The sequence below is a fragment of the Arachis stenosperma genome, chromosome 10, assembly GCF_014773155.1.
Source record: "Arachis stenosperma cultivar V10309 chromosome 10, arast.V10309.gnm1.PFL2, whole genome shotgun sequence".
NCBI lineage: Eukaryota > Viridiplantae > Streptophyta > Magnoliopsida > Fabales > Fabaceae > Arachis > Arachis stenosperma.
In genome coordinates this window covers 100,471,204-100,478,984 of record NC_080386.1, presented here as the reverse complement: position 1 = coordinate 100,478,984, position 7,781 = coordinate 100,471,204, and the positions used below count along the sequence as shown (strand labels likewise).

At 40.9% G+C, this 7,781-nt stretch overlaps 1 long non-coding RNA gene across 3 annotated transcripts; it reads left to right on the top strand.

Moving 5' to 3' along the window:
* The first annotated feature begins 4,593 nt into the window (after positions 1-4,593).
* On the top strand, positions 4,594-7,550 carry LOC130954947 (uncharacterized). Of its 3 annotated transcripts, none has more exons than XR_009076521.1 (8): positions 4,594-4,970; positions 5,134-5,251; positions 5,355-5,664; positions 5,749-5,817; positions 5,982-6,124; positions 6,258-6,382; positions 6,549-6,664; positions 7,495-7,550. It is a non-coding gene; the product is annotated as an uncharacterized LOC130954947 (long non-coding RNA). The 3 variants fall into 3 exon arrangements; XR_009076523.1 differs by having other exon boundaries at positions 5,942-6,124; XR_009076522.1 differs by having other exon boundaries at positions 5,938-6,124.
* The last annotated feature ends 231 nt before the right edge of the window (positions 7,551-7,781 follow it).

Sequence of the window (7,781 nt, the reverse complement as noted above, 5' to 3'; positions counted from 1 at the left end):
AGGCAAAATACATAGGAAAAATAGCCAAGAGAAAAGCCAAGACGGCCCGGATAAACGAAAAAAACAAACCAAAACAAGGCCGTGATGGCCCGAGCAAGCGAGAAAGCGTTAACAAAATCATTCATAAAAAGAAAATGTTCATTACAAGCAAAGGCGCCTATACAGGCCCAAACACCAAAAAAGTAAACTACAAAGAAAGAAACAGGAGAAACCACCACCTCAAGGCTTCAAGAGGTTGACGATCTTCCCGTCCTCAACAATCTTGAGGCCACCCACTTGAGTAAGATCAAGATTGGGAGCAAGCACAGCCACCTGAAGCTTAATCCCCTCTTCGGTCAGCTCACGGCCTCCCGAGCCCCCTGTGCAAGCTCCCTATTCCTTTTCTTCAAAACAACCATCTCCTTGCGAGCGGCCTCCGCCGAGCTCTCCGTCAACTTAAGTTTCTCCTCCAGCTCCTCCACCCTTTTCTTAGCCGCGTCAGTCTCACCGCGAGAAGTGTTCAGATCCTTCATCAAAGCAATATCCCGCTCCATCAACCTACTCGCTTCTTCAGCATACTCTTTGGATTTCCCTTCCAACTCAGATAATTTCTTCTTCAAAGACTCCTCTCAAGATCTCGAGTCTGTCAAATCTTTCTGCGAATCCCGAAGCTTCACCTCCATAGTATGATAGTTCCCCAAGACGGGCTTCACCTTCTTGGCAATGGCAGCTGCTCGGAGAAGGCTGCGATACATCCACCTCGCTTGCCCAGAAAGATCAGCGTCATGGAAGAACTCTTCCGTACCAGGGAGTAGCTGAGACTCAATAAAACTCCCAGTATCGAAGTTTTTCTCCATGACCGAAAGTACCTTCCCGGAGTCCCGTTTCCTCTTCTTTGAATTGTCAGCGGCTTGCAAATCATCACCAAATCCCAAATCATCATTAAGAATCTCTTCCGTCTCCACACTCGCCTTCCCCGGGGGGTCCACAATAGAGGTTCCAGCCTTAGCGGGCTGCCATGGTCAACCACGGCGGCCGGACCGCTGCCCTCCCCGGCAGCCTCACGGTCCTGGCTCGCCAAAGGGGTCGCCGACGAATCCTCACCACCTTCCTCAATCCCTTGAATAAGGCTCATCAAGTCGGCCAAAGTTTTCTTCCCGCCAGCCAAAGAAACTGAAAAAAGCAAAGAAAAAGGTATAAGTAATAGGAAAACGAAGGCATAAGAAACAAAAGGTAAAAAACTCACCAACATAAGACCGACCGGCCTCCTGATCCCCCATAACCATACGGGGGTTAAGGTTTCTCTCACCAAAAATTGCCAACAAGATGTCAGCAATATTACGATCCTCCGGGCTCAGTCCATCATAGGAAATCTTAATCAAGTAATCAGATCCCACTCCGAAACTCCAGTATGTCGGGATCTGTCTATCCCCCTCAAGGGTCAACCAGAAGGGCTGATGACCTTCAATAGGCTTAACCTTAAAAAAGGTGGACTTGAAGCCATGATAAGAATCCTCGAAGAGGCCAAAAATCATGCGACCTTGTTGGGCCCTAAAGGACATGTATCCCTTTTTCGCCTTCTGGCGAGAAGGGTTTGTGAGGAGGAAAAGGTAGAGGAAGACATTTACAGAGGTCGGCAGCTCCAAATATTCGCAGACCATCTCGAAACAGCGGATGACAGCCAAACTGTTCGGATGCAGTTGCGACGGAGCAACATCGTAGCGGTTAAGAAAACCCATGACAAAAGGGGTGAAGGGCAGTCGAACCCCTAAAGTCGTGAACATGGGTTCATAGACCCACATCCAATCAGCAACTCGGGGGGCCATCAAGTTTTTGTGGCATACGCGCTCCCGATCAGCAGGAGCATAAGCTTGGTAGAGCGCCTCTTTGGGACCACCCCCACATAAGAGCCCCGCCTGACGCAAATTTTGAAGACCATCCTTCGTAACCTGGGAGGGGGTGTCCCTCACGTCGAAGGGCACCCAAGCGTAGTGATCGACGAAGTCGGCTAGCGGTCGCTGAGCCGGGCTCGGGAGGATAGAACGCTCGGCCATACCTACAGAGAGGGCACCGCTAAGTCAGAACGGAAGATCAGGAACCCACACAAAACAAAAGCAAAACTAAGGTCCCTCAAAACACCCCTTTCAAATATCCCTACACTAACCCAAAACATGAAAATCCCCAGCAAAACCCAGTGGCGCCCCCTCTAAAAAGAAAGGAAAGCAAGAACAAAACCCAAGCGTGCACACAAGAAAAACGCACAAAACACACAAAATCAAGAAAAGCAACTAGAAAGGATAGAAAATCGCGAAAAAAGACGTACCAAAAATGAAGAACCTCGAAAAGTACCAGCAATAGAGAAGAATCCAAGCAAGAGCAGGAGCACTCAAAGCAGGAGGAGGATTGATAGCAGCAGCGCAGGAAAACAAAAGAGAGAAAATGGGACTGTGAAGGGTCTGCGAAACAAAAGTAGGGAGAGAAATGTAACCGTCGAAGAAAGAGCGCCAAAAGGAAGAGGCATACCTGTCTTTTCACAAACTTTGAAATGATAGGGCATTTAATACCCCGCACGGAAGCCAAGGAGACAACACTAAAGACGAGGCAACCACGCGTGAAAAACACGAAACGCCACCAGCGGACTCCCGAGGAGAACGACACGCCCTTACTGTAAACGCGCCTAGTCACGAGCTCCAAAACCTCGAGGCTAGCGCGTTAGGGGCACTGTTACGGATCGCCCTAGGCCCAGTCCACCTACTCGCCGGGTCGGAGCGCCACCTCCGGCGCAGACCCAAACCAACAATAAAGGAACCCTACGGGTCGGCCTTCGGATACCCGATCCGGGCAGCATACGGCCACGCTCCTTGTACGGACCAAACCACCTAGCTGAAATGGTCGGGTCGGAGTCATCGGGACCGGACCCAAATCTCCGACCCGACGGTTAGGACCACCAACGCTTCCCCACGTGAGCAGGAGCAGCACAAAGCATCCTGGACAATGGGCCAGGTCACCTTCAGGCCCACCCAGCACGGTATATAAGGGGAGAGGTCAGCACTCCCTCCAATGTAAACATCATTTTACCTAATTTGGCTACCAACACGTACGGACACTGACTTGCTCGTCTGAGTGTCCTTGCAGATGGCCGCCCCCCGTTCCGCACGCTCCCTCTGACGTCATCGACATCCGAACCCTCGCCCCACGTCACTCTAGGGTCTCACCCGTTTCCCCGTGTCGAAGCACCCGACCTTTCCAGGAACCAAAGTCTCCAGGTAACGAATAGATACTTAGTCTAGTTTGAATATTAAGCAAAATCGTTTGATTTCGAAATGGTGGTGAGCAGCAAAATTATCAAAAAACATCCAAAATCATCCAGGATAATTCTTGGATACACTGATTTCAGAAAAAGAAAAATTGAAAGAGAAAAGTAGATTCAAAGATCAGAATTAAGTAAGAAAAGAAGTGTGGAGAGGTTGTGAACAGCGACATATCAACTGTAAAATAAGTTGGTAAAGGTGATCTTAACAAAACTGACAGAGATACTGAAGACATAGATAAAACTGTAGGTGACCAAAAAATTTCATCAATGAAATAAAAAAGTTAAGTAATCCCAAATATGAGAAATTTTAACTTAAGTCACCAATATGTGATTTTTTTCAAAAATGCTTTGAAAGGAAAATGTCATTAGAAGTGGCGACTACAAGAAAAAAGTTTTGTGGCCATGTTTTTTTCTTGTCACGCTTTAAAAGTGTGGCCAAAAAGGTCAATGACCACCTTTTTATGAGGGTAATGATTGATTAGAGATTTGACCATATTTTTTTGTCATACTTTAAAAACGTGGCAAAAAAGGTTAATGACTATACTTTTATGAGGGTGGCAATTAATTAGAGATTTAACAACACTTTTTGTGTGCGAGAAACAGGTACAATTTCAAAACGTGACAACATAGTTTTGTTATAGTGACGTTTTAAAAGCGTAGCTGTTTCTTTTAATTCTTTTAGCATGCTTAAAAAACGTGGCCAAAAGATTTCCCAACAAAAAAAACTTTCATTCTTTTATCAAAATCTAACATTCTTAATAACCTAATAACAACATCCCTAACCCTAAGTGAGACTTACTGGGGCAGCGCCTCTCTCAGTTCCTTCCTTACCCCTATTCTCAGAATCTCCATTTTTCTCCATCGCGTCTTAGGGCTGGAAGTGAATCAAGGTAACTCATGGGCCAACTCGAGTTCAACTCGTTAATACTTTGATAAGTTAAATTCGTGAACTGATGAACCAAACTCGATTCTAAAATTGAGCTCATAAATTAAATGAGTCAAGTTTAAGTTCATTAACTCGTAAACTGACTATATATATTAATGATCCTAATTATTTAAAATTTTATATTTATTTTTAATATATAATTTTAATGTAGAACATAAATAAAAAATTTATAATTTATTGATAAATAAATAATATATAAAATTAATTTTTTTAAATATTTTTAAAATACATAAATTATAATTATTGATATAAAATTATCGATTATATTCTTATTATTTGAACCCATTTGTGAGTTCGAATCAGTTTGTGAATTTTTGGTGAGTCAAACTTAAACTTCAAAAATAAGCTTACTTTTCGGCTCAACTCGATTCACTTGCAGCCCTATAGGTCTCCCTCCCTCCGTAGAATCGTAGACGATAGCGCGTCCCTCCCTCCTCCTCCATCTGCGACGCCGTTCTCCTGCCCTGCCAATCTGCCATCCTTCTCATGCAACCGCGGTGGTGGCACGTTCCTCGTAAGAGTAAAGGACATCATTTTGATGCGGAAGATCGGAAAGGGATCGTTCTCGGCGGTGTGGAGGGCAGAGCATAGAGGCACTGGCGAAGAGGTGGCAGTGAAACAGGTCTTCCTCTCCAAACTCAGCCCTCGCCTTAAGTCATCGTTCCACTGCAAGCTCAATTTCTTATCCTCGTCAACCACCCCAACATCGTTCGCCTCCTTGATTTCTTCCAGGTTCTTCTTTTTTAATTTTAGTTCCCTTTTATTTGAATGCCCTTTTTCTTATTTTTTAAATTAAAGTGAAATATGTTGAAAAAAAATCAATTCGTTGTTGCATAATTGAAGGATCATTTTATTATTGTTATTTAAACTTTCGCTATTCTAATTTCTACTTTAGTATGATGGATGTGCGTACTTAGTGATGGAGTTCTGTGCTGGAGGGAACCTTTCTTCTTATATCCAATCCCATGGGAGCGTTCAACAACAAACTGCCAGAAGATTCATTCAGCAGCTTGGTAACTCTTTTTCCTGCATTCTTTATTGAAGTATTCTTTTGGTGTTGGAGCATGTTTAGCCTTGCAAGTTTGCAACTAAGGAGTTTGGTCCTGTGTTTTGTAGGTTCTGGTATAAAAATATTACAAAGTTATGGTATCATTCATAGAGACTTGAAACCAGAGGTAAAGCTAAAGTGAAAAATGTATGTGACATTATTGCTACTTAGGTTTGAGATGCCTATTACTACATTAGCATTTATGTGAAGTAAATACTTACTTCGGTTGGTGGATTGTGAGGGCCATTAGTAAATACTTACTTTAGGAAATGCTGTATTGAGAGACACTGGTGGATATATTCAAGAAGAGGTGTGTTATTAATTGTATGCAGTTAGAGCACCTCATCATGACTCAAAATCTAATGAACAAGAGATCAAGTAAGTCACTTTAGTAATAATATCTTCTAAATTATCCCTCTTTTGAATCCTTTTAGATACTAGTATATATTTCTTTTCATGTAGCTCAATTCAAGAATGTCATATACTGAACCTTACTCGAATCATAAGCTATGCCCTCTTTCCAAGATTCAGGTATGTATGTATGTATGTTTTTTCTTCTTTTTTTCTTTTTGATAATTGAATAAGGCTCAACATTCAAAGTGAATGGAGCAAATTTTACTAGTTTATGAAACTATATCAATTATTGAGAAGGTAGGTGCCTAAAACTATGGCGATCATTTTGGAATTTTGACCAGCCCAAATGGAAAGTTCCTTGTGTTTTTATCTGCGAAAAGTGCTGTGGATTTAGGAGTGCACAATGCTACAAACTCACTACATAGAATTGATTGGCCAACCGATGAAAAACTCACTACAAACTGCATCATAATGAGTGTATAAGGTATATATTTTTATCTGCTATGGTTTTATTATTTCTTTCTAAGTGAAGCTCAACCTTATACGCACAATAGTGATGAACAATGATGCATTTCAACATTTTAATAATGAGACATCTCTTTTTATGTTCTTTTTAGGTTAATATGGTTGTTGTTACTGATGGAAGCATAATTTTGGGACTTGGAGATTGGAGTTCATGGAAATGGCAATCCATTGGGAAGCTTGATCTGTATGTTGTAGTTGCTGGGATAAATCCTAAGGGGTATATGTGCAACATTATCCATTTATTATTTCTTCCAAACTGTTCAAATATTGATAAAATTAATAGCTCTAAGATGTTTGTGTTAAAATATTCAAGTTTTGGTTTAAATGTTATGATGAATAATACTTAAAAAGCATTTTTTTATCGAAGTTGCTTTTCATCACAGAGTTCGCGCCCTGGGATGATTCCGTCGCCGTGAATGACATTATTGCTGGTCTAAAAGGATTTACAGATGATGATGTGAAGCCATTTTCTTCTGGTTTGAATTCAGCTGAGACTCAGGTTTGTTTGTAGATAGAAATAATTTGATTCTTTTTCTTGTTAATGTAGGAATATATACAAGTAACTCAGCAAGGTGAGTGAACTTAAATCTAACGCCATATACATGATTTTATTGCATTGATCTTGATTAGAACGAAAGTAGAGGATTTTCTTCTCTGTTTTTCGTACAAACAGTTTTTGACTAATGAAATTTCTTAGGATCCTCTATTCGTTGTATGTCTGATTGCGAATCAAAATAATTTAACTAACAAAGTAAGCAATAAGTTCTTTTTCTAGCTAGGTTTATATCCTCTGGCTCCCTTCATTCTTTGTCTCAATGTTTCGGCAATAATAATTAGAACTAGATATTTAGCATTAGGAGAGGGATATAGAGCTAGCGTTTATCGACTTTACATTATTATTGAGGAACCTTCAACATGGGATAGTAGTAGTTAATTACTTTGATAGTAGTTGTTATTGTCTATTACTAATATATATATCAAAAGCTAATTAAAAAAACAACGATGGCTGTGAAAGATTTGGAGAATATATTATTAAGATTTCATTCCTATGAAAATATGTTGAGGTATCTGATTTGTTTGATAAACTGAATTTGGCAGATTACAAAAATTTAGGTTTGAGTGGTTATCCTTGTTTGATTCTGTTTCTAGTAGGTTCATTTCTTTTCTTCTTTTCTTTTCTTTTCTTTTCTTTTCTTTTCTTTGCTTTGCTTTATATGAACTTTGGTTGTTGCTTCGGTACCAAGGTTGTCTTGCCATGTAATGTACTCTCTTGCTACTAATCTTCATTCCTTGAGTCATGGAAATTGATGAATTATTACTGCTATATAGGCCATGTAATTGCAGTGCCAGTGAGGGAGAACCATCAAGCAGTGCTGCACAGGCAAGCATTTCCTTTTGCTTTGTAACCTGGATCCTTGAGATTCTATTGTCCCTGGATACCTTTTTTGGGTGGCTTGTGCATAACCCCTTATTTATTGAATTGAACAGGCAATAGGCTTAATGGCGGCAGGGAAGGAATTGCAAGGATTTAAAGCTCTGAATCTAAATAAATTATTGAGGGATTCTGAAAATTTGACTATCCAATACTGTACCAAAAATGGATTATTACTTGATGT